The sequence below is a fragment of the Silurus aristotelis genome, assembly GCF_946808225.1.
Source record: "Silurus aristotelis genome assembly, chromosome: 8".
Classification (NCBI taxonomy): domain Eukaryota; kingdom Metazoa; phylum Chordata; class Actinopteri; order Siluriformes; family Siluridae; genus Silurus; species Silurus aristotelis.
The window spans coordinates 4,565,423-4,583,431 of record NC_139581.1 but is presented as its reverse complement, the minus strand read 5'-3'; the positions used below and the strand labels follow the sequence as shown (position 1 = coordinate 4,583,431).

Genomic DNA, 18,009 nt, shown 5'->3' with positions numbered 1-18,009 from the left:
TTTGATTTGCTAACATAGAGTTATTATTATTTTGACTTGCTACGGCCCTTTCCTCCAATCGTGACAGATTAAATATTAATGGTTAGCAAGCTAATCATAATCTGACACGTCGCTAAATTGCTAGCTAGTTCAGTTTTTTGTTTTTCGTAACATCTAAAAAAAACTAAGGTTGCTGAGGTTGAGGTTTAAATCTGAGGTTGCTGAGGTTAGGGTTTAAAACTGAGGTTGCTAGCTAGCTAACACTTTTGGCTGGCTAAAGAGACTTAGCACTCTGGTTGGAATGAGTGGTTTAGGAGACTTTTAGCTTTGAAATCGAACCAACAAAAGATCACAATGTGAAAAGACGTGTTGAAAATTATGATAATGATATATCAATATGATTATAAATGATGCCAAACAGCATGTTTCTGAGATGGTGATTTTTTTTTATAATTATATACTGAGTGGTAGCAGCTGATGTGCATTTAAATGATACATTAAATTATATGATGAATGTAAATTAAATTAGTTAATGAATTTTAAGTTACTTAAATTGTTTACATATACTGTGTATGTAAACTCTTTAACATACAGGTCTGCCTCCTTATGCCATATACTTCCTGTAAAACATTCTCAGAGAGACCAGAAGGAGGCAGCAGAACTTCTGGTTCTTATCATCATCATTATCATCGTCATCATCATAGTGTGCTTTCTGTATGTTTTCTGTTGTAGTGTTGAAAATGAAAATTACAGCAGGCTGTTAGAAGTACATTAAGTCACTCACATGTCAAGATGGACAGATACATAAATGAGTGGTTAGACAGATTGACAGGTAAAAATCAGCCATGATAAAGAATTGGTTTAAATCTCAGTAATGTGAGTTTAATTGTATATTTCATTCTATAAAATCCTAAGTATAAAAAGCTAATCCTGCTTCCTGACCCATAACATCAGGCACAAGACTATTATTATATGACTTAATTTCAATGTATTTGTGCAAAAGTTCCATCTATGATAGTCTAACTTTAAGTAAGATTTTGTCCCAAAGCATTTTCCAATTGAATGGAAACTCGACTGTGAAAGACATTAAATAAATGTATATTGGAATATTTTTGATATTTTTGCACTTGATGGTTTTGGTGCTAATGTGTCATGTCATTTTCGACGTTACTGTGAGCTCACAGATTGCTAACACAGCTACGATTGTAAATTTAATACGGGGGTGAAATGATTTCAAACATAAGTAATACAGCTGCTGTAATGATGTAGTGGAGCTGTTGATACAAATATTGGTCTCAGCGTCCCAGAATGATATACAGCAATACACCTACAATGCGGCTAGTCAGCAATCTATATGATGTTAGCATAAATGTGTCTAAACAGTGGATACAGATAATAAAGATGTGAAAGCACTGGACAGAGAAAAAGAATGGCTATCTGATGGCAACTATCTTTTATGTTAGATAAGTGAACAGTGTGGTCAGTAGTCAAGCGGCTTTATGGGTAATGTAAAAAAATCGTTACGTCAAAATAGACATCCCTTAGACTTTATTTTGAAAAGAAATCTTGGAAGCTGATGAGGATCATGTGGTGAGATTGATATTCATAGAGGATTCTTATTTGCTAAACTGGAGGCTATGGATTCGCTTTACTTTGTTCGCTACGTTGTAGCTGTCCGTAGATGATGGTTAACATTTGGCATTGCGTTCTGTGTCTCTAATCAGAAGTGTGTTCCTGTGAAACCCTACAAACTCTTTACAAATTCTCATGGCTTTTGCGTGAGATCGGGTTGCAGTGCATGAGTGGGAAAGGGGAAGAGGAGAACTCCTCCGGGAGGAGGTGGGCGAAAGCTCCGTGAGATGATAATGATGCTGTGGTTTTTATGTGGCGATCCCAAAGGGCAGAATCGGAGCCACACTGGCAGCAGCCGAACATCTCGCAGCTTTTTTAAAGTTCACAGCAGAAACTCATTACACATGATTACAAACAGAAGGAGTCAGAGTCAGCACAGGTCTCAGAGCTCATCCCTAACCAAGTTTAACAGCAGCATGCATTCTGTAACCTTATGGAGGGGGGCAGGGAGGAGGGGGTGTGATATCTTGAGATTTTCAGCACTATGGAGAAGTATAAGATATCTCAGAAATAGGTGAGGAAAGTGTAATGTTTCATTCTCCACCATCAGTCGTGAAATGTTCCTCCTGAAGACTAGCAGATTTTTAAATGAATACAGTCCACTGCAGGCTACATTATCTCAGGGTCAGTATAAATACTGGCTTGTGATTGGCTGGAGGCTCAGGTGTCATTTCGGAGCATTGAACACGCATGCAGTCAGTGTAATTAGCTTTAATACATGAATATAAACTACCGTAACCATAGCAAAATACAGTTCCAGGTCCATATAGAGCAAGACCGCTTACATACACATTAAGGATCTTTAGCTATGTCCACACTAATACGTTTTTGTTTGAAAACGTATATTTTTCTCTCCGTTTTGTCATTCCATCCACACTGAGATGGTGTTTTCAACTAAAAAGAACCGAGCTTTTTGAAAACGCTCTCCGAAGCGGATAAAGATTTAAATGCGGTTTTCAGTGAAAACAGAGGCTTTTGAAAACATTTGTGTGACATTTTTGTGGCGTTTCAAAGAGCTGAAAAGCAAATAAACGTCATGACGTGGGTTGAAGTGCCGTACGTTTTGCTCATGCGAAGTACAGGGACATAAGAATTTTTAGACGTTTCAGAATGGATGAGCAACTGTTTGGGAACAATTTAAAATATAAGTGTGTACGTTTTTTTGACGAAAAACGCCATTTTCAAAACGATAGTGTGGACGTCTTTGTATGTGGTTGAGTTTATGGAATAAATACGTTGATTTTAATTAAATGAAAGATGGCACAGGATGATTTTGATGTACTGAAGAAAAAAAATGCTCAAATGAGAAGTATAATAAAAAACAACTCCAACAGCTTCATTATTAAAGACATGGCTCCTCTCTCTTGCGTTTTCTCACTCTTTGTTGGTTAATTTATTCTATAACTGCAAGCGGTTCTAAGTTCTTTACTATTGCCATGATGACGGCTCATTCGAAAGAGTTTTTACATTACTTGTAACTATAAATACATAAACAATATAAGTAAAAACATCCAATAACAATCATAATTAAGATCATAAAACTGGCATCACAGTCGTGTGCAGTTTCGGTGGCGTCCCAATGGAAACGTTACCAGATGTAGTGATTAAAATGAGCATTTGTGTTGTTTCGGAGCGGGCCAGCTGTTTTTTTTCCATACTTCCTATTCGCTTGCTATCACACCGTCTTCAACAAGACAATCTGTTTTTTTATGCCCTGCACATTTTCAGTGACGTGCCATGATGAGAAGAGGCAGCTTCCGCTCGCAGATATCTTGAGTGTTAACCTCAAAGGGATCCACTTGAACCTTTGTCTGGATGGAGGCCTTGGGCATTGCTGGTCATATTTCCAATACGGAGCACAAAGAAACCGAGCCCATGTTGGTGCCATATGGTTAAGGAGAGAAAGAGCGAAGTGTATGTTCTGCTGCTCAATCGCTCTTCAAAGCCAGAGTTCAGAACGAATTGGGAATTTCAGAGAGGTGCTGTGTATGGGCTTTGATAGAGGTCTGTGGGGATGGAGGGCAGCGACCACTCTTACAGCATAGAGGGCAGATGGAGAAGCAATAAAATCAGAGCTTATGAACCATTTTTTACCACATCCTCATTTCCTGAAGATCTTTTAGTCTGTGTAATGTTGGAAGAATGTGTGATAAGATCAAGCACTTATAGCACTGTATAGCATAAATTATCCATCTATCAATCCATTTTCCTCTCTCTGCCCACTACTATTTACTCTGTCTATTTATTTGATCTCTCTCTCTCTCTCTCTCTCTCTCTCTCTCTCTCTCTCTCTCTCTCTCTTTCTCTCTGTCTCTCTCTCTCTCTCTCTCTCTCTCTCTCTCTCTCTCTCTCTCTCTCTCTCTCTCTCTCTCTATCCTTTAATCAATCAGCCTTCTTACATCCCTTATTAATCCTTCCCTGAAATGTATATTCTTTTCTTCCACGTATTGCTTCTTCACTCCATTTTTTCTACTTCAATCTCAAATGGATGAAATCTACACCGATTTCATCCATTTATTCATCCTTGTTCCTGTCTCCGCCCCTAATTTATACCTCCGCCCATCACTTTTGAAAATCACCTCATCATCCAGCCACTCCTGTATTCTTTTATTACAGTCCACCTGTACCATGTACCCTTCTGTCAGTTCTTCCATTTCTCTTTTCATTAATCCATTCATTTGTTTTTCTGACTATTACCTGCATTTCTCGGTCACTCAGGCACCCACTCATCTATATATCCTTCTCCAAATCCATCGATCATCTGTCCATCACCAGCATTTCTAACCAACACAGGTGGATTTTATTGCTTCTCCATCTGCTCTCTATGCTGGAAAGGTGGTGCTCTGTATGACCATCATCTGCATTTCTTATTTACTCAGGTGTCCACCTATATATGTATCCTTCTAAACCCCTATCCATTGACCCATCCAGCCTACTTATTCATTACCAAGCCACATCTGTCTATCTGACCACGTTCTGCTTTTCTTTTTTTCTTTATCCATTGACTGTTTTATACTATTAATCCATTCACATCTTTGTGTGTATCACCTAAATCACATTCAGTTCTCACACATCCATCCATCCATCCATCCATCCATGCATCATCCATAAATTTCCACCTTTATCTATTGCCAATTCCATTCTACTATTCCATTCTTAATCCATTCCCAACCTACATCCCCTGTCTCTGTTTGTATGTCTGACCACCACCTGCCTTTTTCACCCACTTAGGCATCCATCCATCCATCCATCCATCCATGTCACCTCCATTCATCTATGTATCTATGTATCTATCTCTCCACCCACATTTTCTTGATTAACACCTGACACTGACAGAGTGACTGCACTCGTCTAACTGTATATCTGATTGTATCAGTAATAGGTAATGACATATTTGAAATATTATTAAACCCAGATCAGCTTGCATTATTAGAAACAAAGCAGCAAAAGTAAATTTAAAGTTAGCGACAGCATGATGTATCCCACGTGTACGAGTGAGGATTGGCTGCACCTGCTGATGTAGGGCAGTAAGAACACTGTTACTTAAAGTCAATCTCACTTACTGCTGTGTTTAGACAGCTGCTCCTCAAATCACCGGCTTCCACGCACTACACCATAGACTCTGCAGAGCCTTAAATCACTTTTTATTAAGATGTTCTCATAAACATGTCCACAATGGGCTTAAGCAGAACTGTGTTTCTTAAATATTTAGCAATCTGTGCAATTTTAGGCAGGTTTATTTTGAATTTATTTGCAAGACAAGCCAGATTGAATTTCTGAGAAGAATGTTAACATTGTTCCCTTACATATCATACATTTCCCATTCTCATATGTTGCTAGGTATAAATCTTCCCATCAAGTTACCTGTCTGTCTATCCAACCATTCCTCCATATATATTGTCCATCTAGTTACTTGTACTATAGAATCCATCGATCTGTCCATCTATATACGTCATATTATTTAGCTCTCAACTTAATCCACTATCCATCAATAACACAATGTCTGTTTATTTGTTAAGCACTTTTAAGAAAACACATTGCCCAAAAGTTACCCTTCTTGTTACCTGCCTACCAAACAATCCATTTATCCATTCAAATATCTGGCTATCTAATTAACCATTATTAACCAATAATATGTCCAGCCTCCATCAATATGTTAATCCATCAATTCACCCATTCCTCCATGTCTGTCTATCTAGTTACCTGTACTCTAGCTTCCATCCAGCTGTCCATCTATTTATAAGTTGTACTATCCAGACACCAAATAATAGACTCAACTATCCATCCATCCATCCATCCATCCATCCATCCATCCATCCATCCATCCATCCATCCATCCATCCATCCATCCATCCAATGATCCATCCATCCATCCACCCATCCATCCCATAATATAACTGTACTTGTTTAGCTATTCAGCCATCTATTCATTCAAACACCTTGTCCCCCATCCATTCATTTTTTTAAACTCTGTATCTCACTAGCATTTGATTCATTTAGTTACTATACACCCAACAATCCATCCATCCAGTTCCCCTGGTCTTTCTAGCCATCCAGCCATGTTTTCCATGTCAGTGTGTCTAGCAATCCACCTATTCATCCATCCATCAATCAGTATATCCCAATATCAATCCATTTAGTTAGCTATCCATCCAGCCATCCATTTATCTAGTACCATCTCTATCTTTCTAGTCATCCATCTATCCATTTAAACTTTCATCTAGTTACCCATTTAGCCATCCGTCTGTCCATCCATCCATCCAGCTATCCATCAACCTATTTATTTACTCATCCATCTGTCAGTCCACTTATCCATCCAGATTCTCCTGTGAGTACATTACTCACTTCTCAGATCTGTTTTGGTGGGCAAAAAAAGCCCCAGCATGGCACAGGAAGTAAACAGGAGGTCTCAGTGACAGCATCTTTAATTTTCAGCGTAACATTAAAGTCTCCGATGTCTGAAGTCGTAAATCACTGAGATATTGCAAGACTTAAAGGTTCAATTCAGTTCAAGCAACTCAAAACATCTGTAGAACAGCAGAACAGGGATGAGACTGGGCTTTGTAAATCCAGAGGCCTGTACGTGAAAGGAAAATTTCTTCCAGAACTTTCTAAATATAGAGTATAAAAGTAAGAGTCTGTCCGTTTTTGTCGAATTACATTTCTCAGGCAAGATCATGCATCGTTCTTTACTAATGAAAAGTCCGAAAAAGTGAGCCACACCAAAAAATGGTACCAACCTAAAATTATTAGATTGATACTTATTAGCTGTGTGTGAGGCATTGAACAGAACTTAAATTCAACATTCCCCCAAACATTCCCATATTCCCAGATTTTTATTTCGTATCCCAAATGTTCTAAACACTTAGGTGTATTTTTAGTAAAAAAAATTTTGCTAACGTCACCTTGTCAAAGTGCTCTCAATAGTTTGCCTTTTTCGGTGCTTAGATCAGCTCTACAGAGGTTACTGAGGAGGGATTCATCTGGCAGAAGGCTGCAGTTTTGGCCAAGCCAAAGGGGAAATGCACTGAATTCCTTTAGAGTCCCCACAGAGGCTGGTGTGAAAGGTGATAGCGCTGATCTCCTCAGCACGGCGTGGCAGCAGGCGCCGCACAAAAACATCACAGCATCGAAAGAGTACTAAAAAAGAAATCCACATCTGCCTCAGGGATGGTGGAGTCCTGTGGAGTGAGAGGTGCACTCTGCCTAGGTACAGTAAAAAAAAGCACTTATGGGGTTTATGAGCATTTTTATAGATTAGACAAGAAATGCACCAGAATGAGGACCGGGAGTTATTATGTAAAAGGAAAGACGCTCCAAGAGAAGAAGAAACCTCAAAGGAACAGAGATTTATACTGTAAAGTCAGGATTTTATACTTGAAACGTTTCCCTGGAAATCAGCAGTACACGTTTTTTTTCCTTAAACACCAATCCTCAATGATTTATTGCATGGATGATTCTTTAGTTTTGTGTTTAATCTATGAGCAGCGTTGCTTTCTGGAAATATGATAGAAATCGTAAGTAGGAAAAAACTTGCTACGATTTCGACACCTACCAAGTGACTAAGATAAAGCTTAACCTCATCTTCTTTCTACATCTGCATGGGCTTCCTCAGGGTTCAACCATTTCCTCCTTTACGCTAAATGAGAAGAAACTTCACATTAATCAGGATAAAGTGCTTACATGAGGTTTGCGAATTAATACCATGCTTATAAAACCTGAATTTGATTAGTATTCGTTTTAGTAACTAGCTAGCAAGCATCATTGTTTGAGCATTGCTTAGCCAAAGATACCTGGAAAAGTTGTATTTTTTTTAATTATAACAAATAGACGTTTATTAACAACAGCTGGCTCATAGAATTGGATCATTAGCATTTTTAACTAGCTAGCAAACGGCTTGTGCATTGCTAAGCTTAGCTTAAGTTTTACTGTTTAGCAATGACATTGTGTGTCAATTATCAAAAGCTGGTTTATAGTATTGTGTGTCAATTATCAAAAGCTGGTTTATAGTATTTGACCTTTAGAATTAAATTTACAATCCAAATAGCAAAGTGTATGATTATTGCTTCACCAGAGCTAGTCTAGAAAGTTTTACTGTTTGGCCAATAAAAGGTTACATTTATGGTAACTAGTACTAGCATTAGGATTCCCCTGGTGGTCTAGTGGTTAAGATGCAGCGCTCTCACCGCTGCGACCCGGGTTCGATCCCCGGTCAGGGAACCATCCCCAGCCACTCTCAGTGCCGGTCCCAAGCCCGGATAAATTGGGTAGGGTTGCGTTAGGAAGGGCATCCAGCGTAAAACGTGCCAAATCAAAACGTGCGGAGGATCCACTGTGGCGACCCCTAACGGGAGAAGCCGAAAGAAAGTAGTAGTAGTACTAGCATTAGGATTATTAGCTTCCTATTTTCGACCCTAGCTACCAAAGATATCAGCATTTAAGCATTGCTTTGCTTATATTTGTTGGAATTAGCATTTTTTGAAGCCATCATTATTTTATGGAACAATAAGTAGTAACTTATAGTTTGGAAACATTAGCTTCTGATTTACCACCTAGCTAGAGAGGATATCCGCATTTTGAGCAGTACTTAGCTTACCTAAATTAGCATAAGTAATGCATTACTAGCATAGCTAGCAATATTTTCACCGTCTGCAAGACCAAAAATGGTAGTAATAGGTAAAAAAAAAAGGTAGAAATAGGCTGCTAGAAGTTTTTATTTGTTTTTAATTTTAGTATATTTACGTTTCATGCAATACTTACAGCGTATTAAATCCTGAATAGAATAATATACAATTTGAAATTGTTTAAGAAGTTTGGTTCAGGAAGGACGTCGTATTTTTTGTGTCGAGTATACCAGCATGGGAAGCAATCCCCGTCCTTCTCATGTTCCCTGCTGTTCTGCGGTGAAGACACAGAGCTGGGATTTTTCTTTACTCATGCTGTGTGAATGTGCAACATAATGAAAAGCCAAAAAAAAAAAAAAAAAAGATCCAGCTCTCCACCCTATAAGTGGTCTTTCAGCTATTTGGGCCTGACGTGGTCGTCAGAGTTTCCAGATTGAAAGAAGAAAATTCTTTCCACAGTTAGGAGAAGAGAGGCGAGTCAGCTCGACTTCATCAACTGATGAGTGAATGAGTGGAAGAAAAAAAAGAAAGAAAAGATGGAGGCACAGAGAGGCTCACAAATGCTAGCGCTTATAAAAACAATATATATATATATATATATATATCTACTTTAGCATAAAAAAGATTATGTTAATTTGCCATCAGCTAGCTAATAGTGTGTAGCTAGCAAGAGAGGAAAAGATTTGTACTTCCCATCAAGGTAATCAATTCATTATAAAAAATGAAAAGCTGTTTCTAGTTTGTTTGATACTAGATACTGGAAGTAGATGGTATTAAGCAATTGTATTATATGGAATTTCAAACGAGTTAATGAATGAGATGATAAACTCTTTCATTGTGCAAGTTACACATATTGACCAAATGATTAAAACCATATTGTGGGGAAAATTGTTATTTTTTTTTACATTAGCTAACATTATAAGAAAAGCTACAGTGTATCAGGAAAGTATTCACAGTGCTTTACTTTTTCCACACTTTGTTATGTTTCAGTCTTATCCCAAAATGTATTAAATTCATAATTTTCCTCAAAATACAAAAACTGTACTCCATAATTACAATGTGAAAGAAGTGTGTTTGAAATTTTTGTAAATGTATAAAAAAAATTATAATAATTTGCATGTACATAAGTATTTACAGCCTTTGTTTAATACTTTGTTGAAGCAGTTTGGCACCAATTACAGCCTGAAGTTTTTTTTTAAAGACGATACTACAAGCTTGGCACACATATGTTTGGGCAGTTGCTCCCATTTTTCTTGAGAGGCAGAACCTCTCAAACTCCAGAGCGCCATTTTCAGATCTTTCCAGAAATGTTCAATCTGGACTCTGGAAAAGACTCTATATGTCTGGACTCTGGACTCAATATTTCCGCATCTAGACTCTGGCTGGGCCACTCAAGGACATTTGCAGAGTCGTTCCGTAGCCACTCCTTTGTTATCTTGGCTGTGTGTTTAGGGCCGTTGTCCTGTTGAAAGATGAACCATCGCCCCAGTCTGAGGTCCAGAGCACTCTGGAGCAGGTTTTCATCAAAGATGTCTCTCTACATTGCTGAATTAATCTTTCCCTTAATCCTGACTTGTCACCTAGTACCTGCCACTGAAAAACATCCCCACAGCATGATGGTGCCACCACCATGTTCCACTGTAGGTATGATATTGGCCAGGTGATGAGCAATGCCTGGTTTCCTCCAGACATGACGCTTAGCATTCAGGCCAAAGAGTTCATTCTTTGTTTCTCATGGTCTTAGAGTCCTTCAGGTTCCTTTTGATAAACTCCAGGTGGGCTGAGATGTGCCTTTTACTGAGGAGTGGTCTCTGTCTGGCCACTCTACCATACAGGCCTGATTGGTGGAGTGCTGCAGAGATAGTTGTTCTTCTGGAAGGTTCTCCTCTGTCCACAGAGAAATGCTGGAGCTCTAGCTGGAGAGTGACCATCAGGTTCTTAGTCACCTCCCTGACTAAAATTGCACAGTTTGGCCGGGGTGTCCCACTCTAGGAAGAGTCCTGGTAGTTCCAAACTTCCATTTATGGATGATGGAGGCCACTGTGCTTATTGGGACCTTCAATGCTGCAGACTTTTTTTCTGTACCATTCCCCAGATTTGTTCCTCGATACAATCCTGTCTCAGAGGTCTACAGACAATTTTTTTGACTTGGTTTGTGCTCTGACATGCACTGTTAACTGTGGGACCTTATATAAACAGGTGTGTGCCTTTCCAAATCATGTCCAATCAACTGAATTTACCACAGGTGGACTCATCTCAAGTATGATCAGTGGAAACAGGATGCACCTGAGCTCAATTTTGAGTGTCGTGGAAAAGACTGTGAATACTTATGTACATGTGAAAATAAATTTGCCAATATTTTTCTTTTGTGTTTTCATTATAGGGTATTTTTTTGTAGAATTTTGAGAAAAATGTTTAATTTAATCCATTTTGGAATAAGGCTGCAATACAAATGTGTAAAAAGTAAAGCACTGTGAATACTTTCATTAAAAAGTAATGCACTGTACACAGGCTCAGCAGATCAGTTATTTAATAAAAAAAAAAAAAAAAAAGAAAGAATCTAAAAGTTAAGAGACAGCAGGAAGTAACTTGATTTCTTCAACAAAATAAATGACATTGTAGCTATTACTTACCAATAAATGGATACAAGAATTCAGACCTTTTCAGTAATTGTAAGACTGCTGTACTGTGGGAAGAAAACAGAAGTAAAGAAAAAGCCCAATTGTTGATTTGGTAACTCGATCACTATATAACTTCTTACCAAAACTGATTATTTTCCAAGAACTGCATGCTACAGAATGTGTCTTTATTTTCAAAATGTATCTAGGACAGAGATGCTAGGGTCCCACGGTGATCTTTGATTTGCAATACATGCAATTTATAAGTAAGGGGGGGGGGGGGGAAATGCCACTGGCAAACTTTCACTGAGAAGAACTTAAAAAGTATAAACTGAGAAGCAAACGAACTGACTCTCAGACTCTAAGTCAGTCAGCTGCGGCCCAATTTTGGAAAAAAAAAACCTTTGAAAAATAAGCGCCAGCTTCATGTCTGTCATTAGAGGTTACTGATATTACAAGCGTATGGCTGTACTGCTTTTTGCTTGAACAGCTGTATTAGGTATTAAACCCTTTTGTACTATAAATGGGATTCTTTTCATTTTTAGTTATATTGAATTGAAAAAGCTTTGAATGTGAAACTGCATTGGTTAAGCAAAGTTTCGTATTTTTGATTATATTTATAAATAATATGAAATTATAAATGAGGGAAACCAGGGCAACTTTGATATTAACATCATACTGATGGCTGAGTGGTCTAAGGCACCAGACTTAAGTTTTAGATCTTCCCCATTGTTAACGTGGGGATTCTGGTACCCTAATGCTGCGGTCCCCAACCTTTTTTGCGCCACGGACCGGATTAATGTCAGACAATATTTTCACTGACCGGCCTTTAAGAGGTGGCAGATAAATACAACAAAATAAAATGATACGACTGGCATAAAAACTGGCACTTTCTAAATATAATAATAAATGTGAATCCACTGTGTTGATTTTTGTTCATTTTGCTCACTTGGGGGTTTGAATTTAGCGGTAATGTATTATGTGTTAGCGGGCAAAGCAGCCCCTTTAAGAAGGTAGCGGATGGAGGTAAGACATGTGACCGAGGCAAGCAACTTGGCATGCATCAATAGTAAATCATAGACAGATGTGGCGGAGAGAATCCGGTAATTTTCCATTCAGATAAATACACCATTCAGAATCAGATAATAAATAAAATGGAAATAATGTTAAGTTTTGTATTCTTTTTGTTCGGTCCGGTACCTGTGCAGGTCTGTGGCCCGAAGGTTGGGGACCACTGACCTAATGGATGTGTGGGTTCAAATACCCTTTCAGACAAGTCAAATTTGGGAAAAAGAATCTCAGCGGTTAAGATGTTCTTCCCAATAAGACGGTTGTTCAGGGCCCTTGAGCAAGGCCCTTGAGCAAGGCCCTTAACACACAACTGTTAAGTTGTATGAAATGAATGAAAGAATTGTTGCTCTGGATAAGGGCATCTGCCAAATGCTGTAAATGTATTTTTGGACCTTCATAGGAAAAAAAGTTAAGGCATCTGTGATCAATAAAGATCTATAGAGAGAGAACAGATTGTACAGTCTTGTTGTTTAGTGTTTTTTTTTTTTTTTTAAGTTTATTGCTTCATACTTGAGGTTTTAGTCTTTTTGTTTGATTGATGTGGTAGACAGAATTTAGAATGTTGTCATTACAGAGAGACTCCATAACTTCACTATTTTAGGAGGTTTGCAGGTAGAAGTCATTTGAAGATTTAATAACCATCCCAAGCCGTGTGTGAGTGTGTGTTCGTACACCTCCCTCTTAGAACTCCAGTCTGTCACCGAGAATATATTTCATAACCCTTTTTTTCTCCAACATGGCGAGTATGACGCTGATTTCCCGGTGCTTGGAGAGCGTAAAGGTTTAGCCCTAATTAGGGTGGACTGAGGTACGAATTAGGGAATCTTGTAAATCAGTAAAGCACGTAAATAAAGCACACATGCACTCGGGAATCCAGTCCGAGGACTTGGCAGTGCGTTTGTGAAGTGAGCTGGCAGGTCCTTTAATCAGGCTTAATCAGAACCAGATTGAGAGGGAAAGAGAGAGAGAGAAAGAGAGAGAGTGAGTCATTACAATACTATCCAATACACCGGCCAGCAGATCTGATGCAGATTTAAAGCAGATGTTTCAAAATATGTTTCTCTTTTGTCCTGGGACTTTACTCCTGAGCCCGGATCAACAAAATTACAGCATTTATTCAGACTTTGTGCCTCTGCGTGTAATATTTGTATTTCAGATCTAGAAATAAGAATTATGTGCATGTTAATAGGACGCTTTCTTCCCCTTCTGAACTCAATCCTCATTTCTCATCAGAGACACGGTGTGTAAATTTATCTTCATTTATGAGAATCAGTGACACTTTTAATGCGTCTAAACTCACGTGTAGATAGGAGTCTAGTCTGGCTGGTGGTGTGGGATTTAAACTCACAACCTTCTGTGACTCGGTGTAGATTTGTATCCACCAACCCCAAACATTTTATCCCAGTTTGTGTTGGAGGTTTTTGGACAATCATTTTATTTTTATAACTTGTGTAAGTTCTTTTATTTATTTATTTGAACAGTGAAATTCTTTCTTCGAATATTCAAGCAATGTTAGGAAGCTGGGGTCAGAGTGCATGGTCAGCCATGATGCAGAGACCCTAGAGCAGTGGTCCCCAACCCCTGGGCTGCAGACCTGCACCGGTCCGTGGGTCAATTTGTACCGGGCCGCACAGCAAGAATACATAACATACATTATTTCCGTTTTATTTATTATCTGATTCTGAACAGTGTTTTATTTTGAAAAATTACCGGATTCTCTCCACCACATCTGTCTATGACTCACTCTTGATGCATGTCATGATGCCTCGGTCACACGTCTTACCTCCATCTTACCACCTTCTTAAAGGAGCTGCTCCGGCCGCTAACACATAATACATTACCGCTAAATTCAAACCACACAGTGGATTCACGTTTATTATTATATTTAGAAAATACCAGTTGTATTTATCTGCCGGTCTGTGAAAATATTGTCGGACATTAATCCGGTCCGCGGTGCAAAAAAGGTTGGGGACTACTGCCCTAGAGGATAGAGGGTTAAGGTCCTCGCTCAAGGGCCCCAAAAGTGGCAACTTGGTGATACTGGGGCTTGAACCCCTAACCTTACAATAAGTAAGCCAAAGCCTTAACCACTAAGCTACGGCTTACAACAAACTATAGTTTATAGTTCCAGCTAAATATAATAGATTTTGTTTTCCTGACTAAGAGCGAGAAATTAAAGATAGTAAGGGAAGAGGAATGAGCGTTTATGGTTGCTGTAATAGAAATGCCAACTGATTTTTTTGCCACAATAAATGTAACAGTGAAGTTTAGGGTGGTAAGTAATAAGTAAAATAATTGAAATATTGGAAAATTGGGGTGAAGCAAAAGCAATAAAACACTTCAGGGAGCTAACAGTGGCTCTGCTGTTGATTATTTCCCCTATAACACCGTGACATGCCTGTGTGTGGCTCGGTTTTCTCTTGTACACACCCAGAAATTGTTTTCAATTTGCTCGCTTCCAATGAACGGAGTTACAGTGATGTTTATTAAAGCCATAAGGAATCTGAAAAGACTGCCGACTGCAGAGTGTGTAAAATGTTTTTATTCCCCAAAGGCCCGAACTGTACAACTAATCGTAATAACAGCTCCTGAAAAGTATCTAATCTATAACAGGTTCAACGTCCCGGATTAGTCAAAGCATTAATAACAATTATGAGAACAAATTAGATTGTCACGTTTCTTCTTTGCCAATCCCTTGGTCTGGGAAACCGTGCCAAAACCAGCAGATGATGAATCGCTGGTTCGAGTTTGAGTGCAGAATGCGTTAGAGCTGGCTATCAGTGAAAAGATCTCCTCTGCGTCTTAATGGCTAATTGATAAAGTAAACTGCAGGCCGAGTGCGTTTCCGCATGCAGGGCAGGCTGTTAAAGTGGGAAATTGAAGGCAGATGTGGTGCGAGACAGACACGCTAATCACATTCATATCTGTGGAACCCATTTACCGAACGAATTAAGACGAACGTTAAAAGCGTCTTTAATGTCCTGATGTGTGTTTGACAGGTCAGTTCTTTTTCTCAGCTGTAATCTCCCCGAAGGTAATCGTAAAGCATCCTTTATGTGTAGACTTCTGGAGTGCATTTGTGGAAAAAAAACTTTTCCAGCCATATGTGGTTCTTCCCTGAACTGTTACGACAAAGTTGAAGGCACACAAATGTATAGTATGCATTACATTTTCCCCTCTTGAACTAGGAGACCGAAACCTGTTCATGAAGATGGGCTGGAGTTAAGATCTTTTAGTTGCCTTAGAGCTCTGACCTCAACCCTATTGAACACATTTGGGATTAATTAAAAAACACCGACTGCACTCCAGGCCTCTTCAGCTCACCTACACTGGTACCTGACTTTACTAGTGCACTTGTAGCTGAATGAATCTCCACAAGCAAAATCTAGTGGAACATCTCAGAAGAGTGCAGGTTATTATAACAGGAATTTGCTGTTGTAATACGAGGTGGTATCAAAAAGTTTCGAGACATTTACATTTACATTTGCGACATTTAGCAGACGCCCTTATCCAGAGCGACATACAAAAGTGCAAATCTTCCACAGAGACGTTTCACATGGAATATGTTTGACATATGGTGATGCTAAAACAAGTTGTTCGAAGTGTTTTGAGTGACGTGTGATTCAAGTGCGGAAGAACATCACTGATAGACGATGAGAGATCAGGAAGACCCTTAACGAGCTCAACCCCTGGAAATATCTTAACCATTTGTCAACTTGTGCATGATGATAGTCGGAGAACAATCCATAGGATCTCCCTTCTGCTCCCATCCTAACCGCCAGATTTGGCTCCTGCAGACTTTGCTCTCTCCCTGAAAATGAAGATCTGGCTCAAAGGTCGCTGTTTTGACACCACTGCAGAGATCCAGCGTGAATCGCAGAAGGTGCTTGACACGCTTCGAAAAGAAGACTTCCAGAGCATATTCCAGAAGTGGCAGGAACGCCTAAGAGCTGTATTGTAAAGGGGATATATAATGTAATTACTTGTAAACAGAGCTAGTTTTGATACCACCTCATATTAAGTCATTGGACTTTGGATTCAAAGGTTGTGAGTTCAAATCCAAGCCACACCAAACTACCACTCTTGGGCCCCTGAGCAAGGCCCTTGACCTAATAGTTGCTCAGTTGTATGGATAAGTGCCATAAATGTAATGGAAATGGAATAGGATAATAAAAATGGACAAACTTTTGTCCGTATAGTATGAGTGAGAAAATGATAAAATTTGTATCATGGATGTTCCACAACATAAACTCTAACTGGATCAAATATACATTGTTCTGTTCTTGTAAGTGTAAGAGAAATAAAACACTTGGAGGTGCTAACAGTATCTCTAACTATGTTTTCTGTTACAGCACAACAACATAGAAAAACCTGGTCATGTGATCATCGTAAGCTATGTTCCGCTCATCGCGTCAGGTTACACCTGTGACTAGCACTTTCGCTATATGTTCTAATAACATTAAAAATAGCCTTGTTTTTATAAAATCAAGACGTCTGACACCCCCTGGCCCCTCGCTCTGGATGAGTAAACTTTCAGTCAGCAGTAAAAGAAGGGCGTGCAGCACATCAGGGACCGGAGCATTAATATCGCAGCTTTTTTCCATAGAGCCGTGCTACGGATTTATAGCATGGTTGCTTTGTTAGGAAAACTCTCTCATGGCCCTGTTCCTGCTTGGGCCATGTTTTCCTTCTCCTGGTGCTTTCGTGTGGAGCTGTTTCCTTTAGACTTTAGGCAGGGAAAAGAGCCAAGGAAGTGTGTTAGGAGGTTTAGCATTCAGTTTGTTACTGAATGTGTGTGATGTGTAAGTGTTGGTGAAGTTTTAAGAGCTCTCTATGAGCTGTACATGAAAGGGGCATGTTACATTTACTTTCATGGTTGTTCAGGATTAGTGTGGTTTCTGTGACATTAGTTTATGTTTAGCATGTTTTCTGTAATAGTAGTTTAGAATTTGTGGGCTTTCTGTAACAGTAGTTTATTATTAGCATGTTTTGTGTAACAGTAGTTTATAATTAGCATGCTTATTGTGACTTACCCTTACTTTGATGGTTGTTCATGATGAGTGTGGTTTCTGTGAGAGTAGTTCAGGATTTTCGTGTTTTCTGTAACGGTAGTTTATAATTAGCATGTTTTCTGTAACAGTAGTTTATAATTGGCGTGCTTATTGTGACTTACATTTACTTTGATGGTTGTTCATGATTAGCGTGGTTTCTGTGAGAGTAGTTCAGGATTTTCGTGTTTTCTGTAACGGTAGTTTATAATTAGCATGTTTTCTGTAACAGTAGTTTATAATTGGCGTGCTTATTGTGACTTACATTTACTTTGATGGTTGTTCATGATTAGCGTGGTTTCTGTGAGAGTAGTTCAGGATTTGCGTGTTTTCTGTAACAGTAGTTTATAATTTGCATGTTTTCTGTAACAGTAGTTTATAATTTGCATGTTTTCTGTAATGGTAGTTTATAATTAGCATGTTTTCTGTCATTGTTGTTCATGATTAGTGTGTTTTCAGTAACAATAGTTCATAATTAGCATGGTTTTGTGACAGTGGTTCATAATTATCGTGCTTTCTGTAAAAGTGGTTCATGTT

At 38.8% G+C, this 18,009-nt stretch overlaps 1 long non-coding RNA gene across 1 annotated transcript; it reads right to left on the bottom strand.

The window, feature by feature from the left end:
- Positions 1-656: 656 nt before the first annotated feature.
- On the bottom strand, positions 657-8,995 carry LOC310730303. The gene is made up of 4 exons (XR_014534798.1): positions 8,872-8,995; positions 8,708-8,760; positions 7,017-7,317; positions 657-702 (listed from the first exon to the last, which is right to left on the bottom strand). It is a non-coding gene; the product is annotated as an uncharacterized lncRNA (long non-coding RNA).
- Between the last annotated feature and the right edge of the window lie 9,014 nt (positions 8,996-18,009).